This window comes from Heloderma suspectum, chromosome 2, assembly GCF_057233095.1.
Source record: "Heloderma suspectum isolate Gila_16-S chromosome 2, 16-S_ref, whole genome shotgun sequence".
Taxonomy (NCBI): Eukaryota; Metazoa; Chordata; class Lepidosauria; order Squamata; family Helodermatidae; genus Heloderma; species Heloderma suspectum.
Genome location: NC_139459.1, coordinates 223,223,109 through 223,238,047, shown reverse-complemented (window position 1 = coordinate 223,238,047; position 14,939 = coordinate 223,223,109). Strand labels below are relative to the sequence as shown.

At 44.3% G+C, this 14,939-nt stretch overlaps 1 protein-coding gene and 1 non-coding gene across 4 annotated transcripts in view; both read right to left on the bottom strand.

Annotated features, from left to right (window-relative positions):
• The window catches only part of SEC14L1 (SEC14 like lipid binding 1), a 104,728-nt gene extending 91,196 nt beyond the window's left edge, over positions 1-13,532 (bottom strand). For 2 of the 3 annotated variants that reach the window (XM_084838230.1, XM_084838227.1), the window contains exons 1-3: positions 13,178-13,532; positions 12,031-12,115; positions 5,912-8,440 (exon numbers count right to left, since the gene is read on the bottom strand). The gene's annotated coding sequence lies outside the window, so the exon portion shown is untranslated. Of the gene's footprint in view, positions 1-5,911 lie in introns of all 3 variants that reach the window. The other variant, XM_084838228.1, reaches the window with a different exon arrangement.
• On the bottom strand, positions 11,757-11,939 carry LOC146354123 (small Cajal body-specific RNA 16). The gene has a single exon (XR_014788708.1).
• Positions 13,533-14,939: the final 1,407 nt, after the last annotated feature.

The following is a 14,939-nucleotide window of genomic DNA, read 5'->3' as shown; positions in this document are numbered from 1 at the left end:
TAGTTGAGAGCACTGATCAAAGAAAGGACAAAATTGTTCCACCATTCACTAAGAGCAGGTTCCAGACCCCCAGCTGTGTGCAAATCAGTGCAGCAATTGCACTGAATGGTTTGCAGAGTAACAAACAATTTCCTAATGCAAAGTGTAAGGGTTTGCATAATTAACCTGTACCATAACTCAGCCTTCTCGAGATATGTTGAACTACAACTCCCATCATCCATGTTGATTGGGATGATGGGAGTTGTAGTCCAACCTATCAGGCAGGCGCCAGGTTAAGGAAGGCTGCCATAACTCTCTCTAGTAACCTGGAAGCCATGTTACTTTAAGATAAATACATTCTTGAAGACTCCTGGATTCAAGCAAATAATCTTTTTAAAATCTCTGTAAATCTGACTTGCAATCAAGATTCCAAAAGCAACATACTGGCCTCCCTGGCAGCTATTGCTAAACACAGAATGCTGCACCTGACGTCAGACAATAAACCATGAGATCGTTTGGGGATGATAAGGCTCCACAGAAATTGCTGGATCTAAAATAGCCACGTTTGTCACCCTGCAAGCCCTGGAATCAAAAACCTTGTTTATTTACAAAATGGAGAGCCCAAAAATTGATCTCAGAGGGGATTATTTGTATTCCTGCCTTTAGTCCAACTCCAAACTGTGTTTTTGCTTGCACACATTTGAAAGGTTTCGGAAGGAAGGGAGGTACAGAGAAATGTGGAGAAATAACACACAAGGGCTGAGGGAACAAAATGATGGCATTGCTTCAGCCATGGGGTCCCCAATGCGGTGTTCATTGGCATCGGTGTGTCCACAGACATCTCCCTTGGTGCCTGCCAGGCTCTCGAGCCCTCTGAGTTTTTTTTCTTTAGTTTTAAATATTTTAAACAAATAATTTTAAAAGTTTTTAACCGGGAGGCTGTTATTCTGTAAAGTGAAGCACCAACCTTCAGTGCCATCTTTATTTTCAAGAATGTCTCTGGGCCCCACACAGACCCCAGAGGCATTCTTAGGAAATAAAAAGGGTGAGTGGCTGCAGCCCAGTGCTGTTTTGACCTGTGCCCAGCTCCCCTCAGAAAGGGAAAAGTGAGCTAGGGGGTGGCAGGGAGAATTCTTGGGGCTAGAAGGATATGACGTAGAGCAAGGGGCATTGTTTTGCTTGTTGTGCGTGTGCACGCGCTATTAGCTGGTTTGTTGGTTAGGTCTGTTATGTCTGTGTGCATTTGCCAGTTTTTGTGTTTTGTCTGCATTTCTTGTGTGCGTGTGGCATTTTTGTATGTTGCCCTTTTTATTGGTGTAGCTGTGCATTGTGGGCAGTTAGGTGGGTGTCTTTTGGTTCAAAAGAGTGGTTTTGTGTTTTGGAGCTCAGCCTCCACTTCTGCCTTGGACTTCGGTTCTTGGGCAAGCTACTTTTCTTTTAGCCTTACCAAATTGCCTTCTGAGAAATAGTTGTGGAGTTTTTTTGGCCACACCTATCACAGCAATCATTATGTGAACAAGTAACAACCCCCATGGCTGCCATTTTGTGAGAGCATCCATGACATTCTCGCAAAATTTCAAATATGCCCTCCTCCCCAAAAAGGTTGGGGACGCCTGCCAGCCTACAGGATGTCCATTGCTATCTCTGGGTTGAACAGCACTCATAGTGCGAGTTGCTAAGTTACATGCAACTTGCTGGATGATAGGTTGTGCAGGTATGGTGAGGAATCAGGACTAGCCCTATCCATGGAGTGAGGCATTCCGGTGTGTTATCTGTGGAACATTTGCCACACTTATCCATATGAATGGCCTCTCCCTTAGTTAGCTCTGGCTCAACACTGAAGCACATCTTTCTGATAATCGTAATCATGTTTCTAACCCTTATTATATAGCAAATACCTGAAAGGAAAGGTACTCCCTACAGAAGGAAACCAGGCAGGATCTGTGCAAGGTCCTACTGATCAAGATTAGGATTCTTGAATGCTTCCCATTCTTGCCTGATAAAGCCCCTGCTACCCCAGGTAAGTACTACCACCATAATGTCAAGTCACTCACTACGTTTCCTCTTCTGAAGAACATGTGCACACAGCTAAGACACTTATCATAGATTCACATCTGGCCAAATTGCCTTGTCCTTTCAATAATACATCCACAGCAAGGCTTGCAACAGTCTCCTTGAAGTACTGGTCAGGTTTTTTATTTTTTTCCTGGACTGTTGTTGTAAACACCTCCTTTCCTATGCAAGGGCTTATTTTGTCAAAAGAGCTTGTGATAAAACCACGAAGTTCTAGGCAAACATCAAGGCGCCCTCTTGGCTTTGCTTTTCTTCTTCTTCCCCCTCCCCCCACAGCAGGCAGTGTTTCAGCCTATTAATAAGATGAAGAAGCTTCTGCAAGTGTAAGGTCAAAGGAAGACACGACACACAGTAAACTGTTTTATACCAAGCCAGCCCATTGGTCCATCTAGCTCAGTATTGTCATCTTCTACCTGAAGATGCCTGTGTTTGCATGCAAAATCCGTACTCTACCATGTATTTGTGGCCATATTTTACTAGGGGTCCAGAATTTTGTGGGGCTGTGTGTGTGTGTGTGTGTGTGTGTGTGTGTGTGTGTGTGTGTGTGTGTAGGGGTGGGGAGAGTCTGCAGAACTACACATAACATGTAGCTCTGCCCTTACACTGTTCTCCAGCATTGTAACAGAGTTGCAATAACCCTTCTGTCCCTTATTTATTCAGAAACAAGGCCTCTGGTGTAGTGAACTTGCTTCCATGTGATTGTTCTTAAGTCACAACTTTAGGCTGCTATTCATAGCGTTTGAATATGTAGATGTAAGTAGAAGCAAGCATTCCCAGAATGAGCAGGAACTCGTTAGAACAGGAGTGTTTCCTCAACCGAAGAGACATTTCCTCTTCGATGTTCAGTCAACACATGGCATTAATCCAAACAGATAAAATCACTGCCAGTAGAGAATCATGTACTTCACAAGAAAAACTATTCTTACCCATTCAGGAAAAAACCTTTGTACCGGAAACCTGAACAAATGTTCGGCCTCAGTACAACATAAACACAGCTCAGTTCCATGTTCAAAGCTACATTATTTGGTAGTCTTTCAAAGAAAAAGGCATCTTCTAATGGTGGAGCTCTGTTTACAGTGAGAGGGAACCAGGTTTACTAATCATTACTGACTAGCATTTGCTTCAGAAAGAAAGAAAAACAGAGATAGCAATGTGTATCCACAGCAGTTTGGGTAAATATTATGATAGCAGTGCTACTCTGAAGCTGTGCCGAGTTCTCCCAACTACTTTCATAACACTAAAGCTACTTAATCAGAAGTTGTGTCACACGCTCCATGGAATTGTTTGCACAATTTTTTCACTCAATTTCACTTGGTGAAGACTGAACAAGGCTACAAGGGCTTTTCCTCTTTGGATGAGGGATATACTGGATTGTTCTGTGTATATGCCAAGTATGGTTTCTGACTGTTTTTATAGCATGATTAAGGATTGGTTTTAAAACATATGTATTATTTTTGCATCGTGGTTTCCATTTTTGTAAACTGTTTTGAGAATCATTACCCTGAGGATATAATTATAAAAAATAAATAAAAACAAGGATAAGACACACTGAAGCCTTTGTAGTCATTTCCCACAGTTACTTAACACAGTGTAACTGCTTCTGTCTTGGGGCAATCCTGTATTCACAAAAAGAGGGTCTTTAGAATGAAGATGAGAAAGCACCCAGGTTATGTACATCCAACTACTAACTAAAAAAAGGAAATATATATTCAAACCTTTCATAGTAACTGCATAGAGATGAAAAAAAACCTAGAATAATCCCCTGTGAGCGGGGGTGGCGTATTCTGCAGCAATCCCCTGGCCTGGTGAGGAAACATGGGAGAAAACAGAGGAGCATCACCAAGCAGACAACTGCTGACACCCACTCTTGCTTTTATCCGTTCCCCAGAAATACCTGCAGTGGCATTCCTACCAAGCTAGGGAAGGAGACAGGACTTGATGAGATTTTTGCACAAGCATTTTCACAAACCAGTCACTCCTATGAATGATAAGGCTCAAGTCTAATCAGTGAGAGGGAAGGAAGAAATGAATAGAGATTGAGTCCTTTTAAAGCCCTTGGCTGTTACCCTGAAGTACAACAATCTAGCCCTTTCAGAGGAGAGGCTGAGATGATGACGATGATAATAATAATAATAATAATAGAAATAACTTGACAATTTAAAATACATAATTATAATAATTCTAGTACAACTTTGCTCAAAAATACAATACTATAACAATAGTCTTAATAACCCAAATAAACATGAAGCTACTAAGGGTGCAATCCTATTCGTGTTTAGATAGAGAAAAGGCCCACAAGGCATAGGATTGCACCCTAAAGCTACTAAAATAGAAGGGATCCTTTATCAACAGAGTTAGGCTACTTGTATGCTTGCCCACTAAAACAGTTGGCCTTTAAGGGCCATTCCTTCAACTGGAAAATTAGTTGTTTAAGCCTCATATAACCACTTGCTTCCTATTGCGACACATTTTTGCAGAGCAATGGTTAATCTAGTTCTAAGGAACAGGAAGGACAAGCTTGGCAGTGCCTGCCCCCATGAACTGTGCCCAAGAATTTTCAGCTGAAGGCCACAGAATGGGTGCTTTCTTCACTAACGCAAGTATTTAACTTTACTGCAGCAGGTCGTAAAAATTAGGTAATGAGTCTTCAGTTCTTTCCCACTCGCTCCGTTGCACTGCAACAAACCCTCAGAACAAAAAGGCACATAAACTATATGGCCTCAGTGGGAATTTGTTTTTAAAGTCACCCCACAGCCAGAAAGCAACTACCATTTGATATGGCCTGGTGTCTGCCCTCATCTTTTTTGAATGAGTGAAAGATTTTCCTTTCACTGTGTGAGCAGCCACCGTACAGTTTACTTAGATAGTACAGTATACTAGTCACATGATTTACACCATAGAAGGCCGACTCAATGTTCTCTTATTAGGGCATCATAATCATCCCTAGCCCATAAAACTAGTCAGTCAGGCAAGAATATAGCATGTTCTATTAACGTATCTAGTAAAACAGCTGAAGGATAAAACTTCTCTTTAAAAAGCCAGCATTTCGCTATTTCCAAGTTTGAAGTCCTCCTTGTTCTTCACATTACATATAATTTGTGATTTAGAAGACGCCTCGAAAGCCTCATATGACAGTTAAGCAGTCAACACATTTTTAAAAGCTGAGCACATCTTTCACTAAGATATATAGCTTCAGTACAGAAGTTAGACATACAGAAAGCAAAATGAAGTATTTTCGCTACGGACAGGACAATCTCAAGTGTCATTACAAGAAAAGCTGTTTTGTCAGCTGGAGGAATTCTTAAAAGCAGCCAGCAAATTACTTTACATGCTATACACCAAGTGATGTTTATGTTGCAACCACATGTTTTGAATGTGCTCCACACAGGCGGTAGCTTGGTTTGCAGGCTAAAATGCCGCCATGCATGCACTATGCAAATATTATAGCAGCCTACTTCCATTTTAAGCAGGATTTCAAGCCTTTAGAATGAAAGAGCTTAGAAATACAAAAGCAGCCCAGGTGAAAATTCAGCAGACAATGGGCTACCTCTGTCACCTTGGCTCATTTAAACACTCCTTGCCTTTTGCCGACAATGAAATGATTCATGCTTTCTGGCAGTGGCATGGAAACCAATTCCCCATGGCATCTTCTCATACTACCCAGAAACATATGCATAAAGGAATCACATCAGCAAGGCTAATGTAGTTCCATCCCATGTCTTGAAGTTAAAAGTAGGAAGGAGCTCTATATAGCTGGGCTCACTACACCCCACCCCAAATGTGAATCAACCCTATGTTGCAAGCATTTCTCCTTCTTGGCTGCATAATTAAGCATACACACACACACACACACACTTACTTCACTTAGAAGACTCCAAAGCAGGGCTGCTTTGTGGCCCTAAGGAACAAGTACCTTCGTGTAATGCATTAGAACACCCAATACTGTTTTATCAACAGAAAAAAATGTGATTAGATCAGGCAAGCTACAACCACTCCTAACAGTTTATGCCAGAATGACCATTATGAAATATTGAAAGATTATATAACACAACCCTTCCCAAATACAGCTGCTTAATGTAACTTCGAATGCTTAAGGACATGCTACTTTTAGCCAAGACTTCTTTCTAAAGCCATTAAGAGAGCAATTCTACAGTCCCTGGGTGAGCATCCCAGAGACCATAGGCTTGTTCAGATTCCCCTCTCCAAGGCTGGAGAGAGTGAACCAATCCTGGGAGAGGGAGTCCAACCCTCCTCCTCTGCCTCCTCGCAACCAGCACAGAAAGAACCCCACTGGCTGCTCTCCAAGGCTGAAAAAGCAACCTCAGGGGAGGAGGAAAGGGGGCATTCCGGTGGGAAGAGACTGGGAAGGTGAGGATACAAGTTATCCTGAGAATCTTCCAGCCTCCTTCCCTCTCCCTCCGAGGCACGAAAGCCTGTCTAGTGAAATATGCAGGGTCAGAGGACAGGGAGGCGAAGATTGCCTCTGCTGTTCTCCCACCATGCATTGGATGGTTGGAAGCTCCCAAACCTGGAGGCATCTGATCACTGAGGGTACACTCGCTAGGATTGCACCCTTAGATACTCTGCTGACCAAGTATGGGGTTCACAGATCAAGGGAAGGGTTGCAAAAATATCAGGTGTAGTGCATTAGGAAATGTGCCACTTACATGAGTTGTCAACATTTCAAAGAGCTGCAAACAGAATTGCCAAACTCATGGACACATGAACTGAGTAGAGCATATACGAGATTTTATTTTGAATTCACTTGATTTCTAGACCTCTCCAATGCAGAAAACTTAATACTTCACTGTATCAAAATCCAGATGGCCTTTTCTAGTGCTTCCCATGACCTGTCCCTTCTTCAGTTGTCCGCTATTATCTCCCTGCTGTCCCTTCCATCAGATTTCCCCTGCTACTTCAATCCTTGCTAGAGCTTGAGTTATTCAACTGCTTTCATTGTGCTCCAGTAGTATCACACCCCTTCGAAGTTTTGCACTTTTAAAAAAATCTATTTTAATTTTATTTCTATAAATGAAATAAACACTACCAACAACATAATCAGAATGTTCAGTTTCTAACATTACAGTATTCTGAGGGGGGGAAAAGGGAGGATAGCAAAAGGAGGAAAAGAAAAAAAAAGGATTATATAAACAAACCAAATATCCAAATATAAATCCAATTGCAAATTATACCTACATAGTATTCTTCCAAACATTGCAAGTATTATTAAATCTTCAATCCTCTACACCACAAACGGTAAACCTTATCTTTCAGTATCATAACCTCAGTCTTATAGGAAAGGAATGGGATAGGTTTTGCACTGGTTTTAAGCATGGCCAGAAATTTTAATGTGGGGCCACAGTTGATAAGCCAGACTATACAAAAATACAAGTGTAATTATGTAAGTGTCAAGATGCACTCGGACCATAGCCCCTCTAACAGACAATGTTCATAAGAATGCTTATTTTAGTAGTTTTGTTAGGCAACACATACAACCCATTTCCTAGTTATCAGGGCTTCACACTCTGAATTAGCACCACACACCCTCCCACAGCCAGATGAATGTTAAGGTAAAGTTTTGAATGGTTATCACTAAGAAGGCCCTGCATATCCCACATCTAACAGGACTCTATGTAATCACAAAAAGCTATGCTTAAAAGTTGTTACTTCGAGCGCCCTGAATTACGGAGAAAGCATTGCAAAAGGGAACAGCATTTATGTAGCCCCTCCACACATTCACTGTGCCCCTCTGTCCCCTCTCCCACTCCTGCCTTCTACCACTTTAGACTGCATACAGAAATTTGAATTAAGTAGCCAGGTACGTGCTCATGTGTACATACTGAACATAATTTGCATAGAGTAAATTGCTGCAATCTTCTAGTGATGCTCCTGCAAGACTTCCTTAAGTGAGTTGCTAAAAAGCACAGTATTTGTCATATGGTTTGTTTTTAGTACAGCTAACCCCCTTATGTAACTTATCAAGGTAACAATTCCTTGAATGCAATTACAGCAGTTTGCTTTCACTGGAAGAGACACCAGGCAGAAGGCCATTTAGTGTACTTCTTCTCCCTCTAGTGGTAGAAAGGGATGCCACGTCCAGCATAATTTAAGAATGCAGATGCCACATCATAAAGTGGCTATAGGCAGGGATAGTGAAGATAGGAACATTTCTGCTTGCTCCTAATAATATGTAGACCAAATTCTTCTGAGACATGTGCCTTTTGCAAGACATTAAAAACTCAAGCCATGGAAAGGTCTAAAAATCAATTTAATTAAATTACTCTGCATAAACCAGAATGTAAAAACGAAACAAAAAACACACATCAAACTGGAATACGATTGTGTTCTCACTGCAGTACCTGAGCATTACTCTTCTATTGGTGTTTACCTGGAAAAAAATATTGATAAGGGTCATTGTGATGAAGACAACTCAGAAGTTTCACACATAAAATCCCAAGCCACTGTCTCCCAAAGTTTCAGATAAAAAGGTCCACTTGTTCCTAAATTAAGATTAGACCTACTTTTAGTGTTAAACCTTTACTGGTACAGAGAGTTACCAACCATCCCGAGTTTCTGAATACATCACTGATCTGGCTTGTCTATAGCTTGGAATGGTACTCATGCACAGATGCAATGGGCAGCCGCCCATACATACCCTGAAGTATGGATAATTCTACTCAATCTCAGCATTGGGTGCAATCCTATGAGTTACCCCAATGCAGTTACCTAGCACAGGCAATTTGAAGTAGGCAAAGTCACAGGTGAGCATCATGCAAATGCCGCCTCCTCTACGCATGGACAGTTTGCTCCCACGTATCAGCCTGTGATCTCTCATTGCACACTAGTGAGCCCTGTTACCCAGTTTAAGAATTGCTGCACTAAGCAGATGGTAGCATATTCATCTAGGTAGCCAAAACCTTTCCATTCACACCGATTATTAAAAGTAAAGGCTAATGCAGGAGCTGCACAGTAGTTTCCATACACTTTAATATTAAAAATACTTGGTTAAAAAAGAACTTATTGCAGCCACTCACATCCACCCTACCAGGAAAATCATGAGATACATGAGCACAGCATTTATAGTTAGGTGACACTCTTGGGAGAGATACATGTTGTAGCATTTTTGAGGGAATTATGTCAGCCACCTTTACAGAAGAGTTCCAAGACTGCACACAAGGGCTCCCTGTGCCAAGGCGGCCAGTTAGTTTAGCACTCCACGAACAAAGGTAACCAAAACTAACCTGCTACCTGCAGAAGTAGAGTGCACAGTTCAAGTTGGTCCAAGCTACAAATCTAAAGCCCAGCTCTATTCTACAACACAACACTCTACTTTTCAGCACAGAAGCAACGGAGGGAGCAATCCTACGGCCGCTAGACAGGATATGTTGTTTTCCGGGAACTCCTCCACAAGGCAGCGTGGAACAGCCCCATCCTCTGCATTCGCAAGAGGAGTGCGGAGCAGCTGAAAAGAGGCGTGGCTGGGGGTGTTCCAGGGCAGAACTGCCTGTATGACACATCTTATGTGTCATAAGGCAGCCAGCCTCCTTCCCTGCCCCATCCTCCTGTGGCTAGACAGTCACCATCAGCTGTCTAGCTGAAAAAGCAGGGCAGGAGAAGTGCGGAGGGAACGATCCCCTCCATGCTTCTCCTGCCCTGCTTTGGATAGATGGTTACCTCCGAGTCTGGAGGCAGCCGTCTATCTGGATAAGATTGCTCCCTTACTGTACTTGGCATGTAGGAAATAAGCCATTCTAAACCACATCAAAACAGGAACTCCCTGAATGATTTCACGAAGTCTGGAATATGACTGTAAAACGTGTGTACTTCAAGCTTTGAGTTCCCTAGTCTTTTCTATAAGTATTGGAAATACAGCACGCTTTACAACCAATTAATGCAATCTGTAAGAGAATGCAGTAGTATAACGCTTATTACTAGAGATCTACCAGAGTGATTTTGCCCTTTTAAAAACTGAAGCTTGAGCAGTGTTGATGTGCAGAAAATTTTGAAACTTTGAAGCTTGAGCTTAGAGCTTCAAATGTTGGCGTGCTCTGTGCCAAACAGCCTCCCATTGCTCTATGGTTCAGTGCCAGTTTATTTGCTCTACGTCAAACAGCACCTGATCTGACATGGCATTTTTTCCAACCACCATTACCTGCATCTTCCCCCTTTCCTTTTTTTTGTTTGGGTTTGTTTTGGTTCACAGGCAGGCTTCACAGGGCAGCTGCTAGGGGAAATGGCCACATTCCCCCACACCAGGACTGTGCTGTTTTGAACAGGACGAATCAGAGTGAGGGGGGAGGGGCCGCTGGTGCTCCTCCTGTGACACCCTGCACATGGGTGAAGGGTGTATGAGAGAGAGGGGGGTAGTGGGTGGGGCAACATGGCAGGAGTGTGTGTGGGGGGTGCATGCAAGACTGTCACCATATTGGATGGCTCTGGCTCAGAGTAGGTGAGAGAAAGGCAGTGTTTCTTCTCTCCCCTGCCCCCCCCCCCAAGGTCTCACCTTTTGTTTTTCAGGCCCAGGTGAAGGTGGGGCTTCTTGGGTGGGGGCTTGGAATACCCCCTTTCCCTGCAACAGAGGATGGGTGGGTCTGTCTATGCTTTCATGCAATGGGAGGGGGTTCTTATTGGAAGGGGGAGGCTAGTTGTGTGGATGAATGAGAGGGAGGGAGGGAGGTGGGGAAGACCCCATTTGCTATGGCAGGGGGAGGCTTGCTTTAATGTAGTGGGAAGAGGTCATATTATTAGGGTGCTCATTGAAGGGAAGCTGATGCAGGATGTAACTGGAAAGTTGAGAGAGGAAGAAGCAAGGGAAAGAAGGAAATGCCCCTGAAAGTTGTTCCATTCACAAGGAAAGCGGGCAGACATCTTTTCATCAAATCATTCTCAGACTACTAGCGCCCATTACAACATGAGCTTTACACTAGTAAGAAAAGAGTCAAGAGGCCCAATTGTTTACTAATTCCTAAAAGAAAATATAGGAGGACCTATAAATCACATGGCAATGCACAAGTGAGCTCTAGTAGTGTATCTAGTTTGATCTGGCTCCCTTTCAAGGCCTACTGTGCAACAGAAACATAAAACTTGTAGCTCTAGTCTAACATATGACCCTGTGCTAAGTTCACCTGTTTGCATCTAAAATATCTTTAGGCACATCTGAAAGACCAGATAGTTACCTATAAGACAGTGCAGTATAACCAGTCATTTCCTGCTCTTTTTGTACCATTAGCATCTATAAGAAATACTTGTTATTGACAGACTCATTTTAACGCTATTAGCATTTACTGTACATGGGGGCACTTCTAAACCTATAGATGAAGGATGTTTAATATACCAGCTACAATCATAGTGAAGCAGATTTCTAGAGTTCTAGTATTTAGCATGAAGATCCAAGAGACTTTAGAAGGGCCTAACCAAGCAGACTGAATTCTTAGCTACAGGGGTGGCTGTTTGCCACATAAGGCATGCAGGAGAGGTACAAAGGTGGCCCTAAGACAATCTGGAACTGCCACTAAGCCTAAATAGAATAAAATGACTATTGTACATCAGGATTAAATTTACCATTTTGTACTAGGTAGAAGTTAAAATTGGCACACTATCTTTCAAGCACTATGGCCTATGTCCTTCATTATTTAAACTCAGATATCTGAATGTCTTTATTAGTGAGTGTAAGCCGTAGTATGGTTTTCTGTAAGTCACAATAGAGCTGTATGCAGTATTATACATGATCATCAAGCTACTGGTAGAATGCTCACACCTGTTACTGCACAGGGCAGACCCTCGAAAGGGGTGTGCCAGTTTTTTTTAATCTAGGGCAAGGTCAGGCTGGCAGGTACAAGGCTGGACCCCAAGAGGCCCAGCTACACAGCAACCATTTCCCAGCCCACTGGCTTAAACCTAGCAGCAAAATCCATTATTTTCCTAACACACTTTTTTCTTCAAGACAGACCTGTATTCTGCATGATTCAAATGCATTACCTCAAGAAAACCTGCAATGCTCCCAGAACGGTGAGGCTCACTTGTTCACATGCGAGTAGGTTTCACTCTGGTGATGACTCCAACACTACAGATAAAACAAAGTTTCAGTATGAGCAAAGCAATAACTGTCAACATTGGCAAAAATTTCCCCTTTGGAAATACCGCCCCCCCGCATACTCCCTTTTTGCAGAAGTTCTCTTTCCACCACAGGGAAGCCCTGCCTCCCTACTATATTTGGATTCCCCTAGGCTACAGTACACTTTGGTGAGAGGGAAGTACTTTACATCAACTGGTCATGGAAGGATCAACCACCTTATCTTCTCACTGGGGATTCAGCCCAGTGAATCAAATCCTCCATCATGCCACTAAGAGAAAGAGGGGCAGGAGGCAGCTACGGCTCCTTGCAATCTACCTCCAATCACTCAAACTTTCTTCTTTTGGCAGCAAAGACTGGGACAAATGATGGTTACTGCTGTCCTCCAGAGCCTGCCCCCTTTGGAAGACTTCCCTGCTCATACATCCTCTTTTTAGATGGCAGCAGGAAAGATTAGCCCAGTGGGGCTAGCCAGAACTAGCAAGCAAAAGGAGATACTAAACAGCTACTGTCTGGCCTGCTCATTTGCCTCTCTCATTAGGCAGCATGGTGGGGAGGAAGCCATAAAGCCCAAAGGAGACACCAAGGGGTGTGGGGAACTTCCTGGCTGCTGGGTCTGTCTCCCCAACTCCCACATTTCCAGCCTCTGCTGCAAAGCAGGACAAAAGAGGAGAGATTTCCATGTAAAGTTCATTCTTTGGTCACCTCTCCTAACCTGATCGGTTATTTTTCCTTCAAAAGAGAAGGGGCAATATAAAGCTGCTTTAAAAAAAAAAAGCATGCTTAATGCAATGTGTAGCCTGACCAAAGAATATCACTACAGCAGGGATCAGGCAAAGGAGACAAGCACAGAAGAATTCCCACTCCCACATTTCAAGGGTGCTGCTAGGCTTGCTAAGCCATCACACATAACAAGCCGGGCACCCAGCGCACTCCAGTAAAGCTGGAGGGGACAAGGTAGTCTGGTGTCCACCAAGAACAGGCCCCTTCACCCCCCCCCCCCGCTTCAGCACATAAAATCCAGCATAATGCACATGAGCAGCCTTCCTCGACCTGGCGTCCTACGGGTGTGTCGGCCTCGCCCCGCAGGTTGGGGAGGATAGGCGCTGTAGTCCGCCACACCTGAAGCCCGCCACACCTGGAAGGCACCGGGCTGGGGAAGGCTGCCTTAAAAGCCGCAAAGGAAGCGGGGAGAGGGGCCCAGCTTCAGGCAACCGCAGCGGCCTCGCCGCAGAGAAGGCCGCGCTGCTGCCAAGAGCGACTCCAGCACGGCTCCCCTCGGGGCACGTCAGGGTTGACGCCAGCCCGGAACAGGCCCGGGAAAAGCCACGCGGCCCCCAAGCGAACGGCCCACGGAGAAGGGGCGGCTGAGCCTCCGCTCCTCACTGCGCAGGCGCCACGTCTCCCCGGCGTCGTCTCCCGCGCCGCCCTCTCTCCCTCGATCAACGCCCCTGCCCGGGCAGCCGCGTCGCTAAGCCGCGGCGAAATGCGCGCGCACCTTCGAGGCCCGCGTTACGCCGGAACGGAATTGCGTCATCACGGCCCCAAGGATGAACTAAGTAGCAGGAACAGGAAGTAAGTCTCTTCGTGGCTCACCCTTGCGGCTAGAGCGGCCCCCGCAGGACGGAGAGGCGGTCCTTCCTTCGGCTGTCACGACTGACGAGGAGATCATATACGCGCCGATGACAAATCCTGTTTGAGTCCCGTCGTCAGTTGGTGTAGTAGAAATCAGGAGATAATTTCTGAAAATCAAATAAAACAAATGTCGCATTTCAAGTTAAGCAAGTAGCTGGCTTTAGAAGGCCACAAAGCGGACTTAAACATCTCCGGAATAATTCAGTGTTCACAACTGCCTTGCGCGAACGCCGACAAACGAAAGCCAGAAGGCTGAGTCTCAGAACATCAATTTATAAAAACAAATTGTAGCTACTAGGGTGACCCTTGTGTAATGCAATCGTGTGCATGCCTGTTCAGAACGCTATTAAGTCCAGTGGGATTTACGCGCAGATAAGTGCAGAGGATTGCAGCAGCAAGGCTACTTCCACCATCACTTTCGCAAGAACAGGTGGATATGGACTGAGTGTACTAACAGAAATGGGGAAATCATTGGTGGAGGTTTTTCAAGAATAGGTGTAACAAGCAGCTTCATCAGTGTAGAGAACTGGATAATGTGTTTATTGCATTTATATCCTGCCTTTATCATCTCGCAAGGAACCCAAGGCAGCTTACATGATCCTCCTCCTCTCCATTGTATCCTCACAACAACGACCCTGTGAGGTGGGTTGGGCTGAGAGTCTGGCCCAAAGTCACCCAGTGAGCATCCATGGCTGAGTGAGGACTAGAACCCACACCTCCCAGCCCCCAGTCCAATACTCTCACCACTACACCACACTGGTTATAGAGTTTTCTGGCACTGTATTAAACATAGGATTGTAATTAGTTTTCTCCCCTCCAAACCTTTGCACTAGCATAAATAATCTGAGGCTGCATCTTCAATACCAGGCCAGTTCCCCTACCGCCATTCTGCACCTGCCTCTTGACCGAGTCTGTCCTCCAGCCCCTGAACCGGCTGTCCAAGGTATAGCAGCATAAGTGATAGCATATTGCACCTAAGCAGATTTCTTCATACAGTACCAGTGCAGGTTATTGAATTCAGAAGCAATGGCACTACAACAGGAAATCTGCCACACAGACACCCCACTCTAGCACATTTTTCAGTGTCATTAGCATAGCTGGATACGGGACCAGACTGTTAATCAAATCATGTACAGTGTAATTGACAAGAGCTTTTCATCCTCACCTGTTAAGTAGTCTG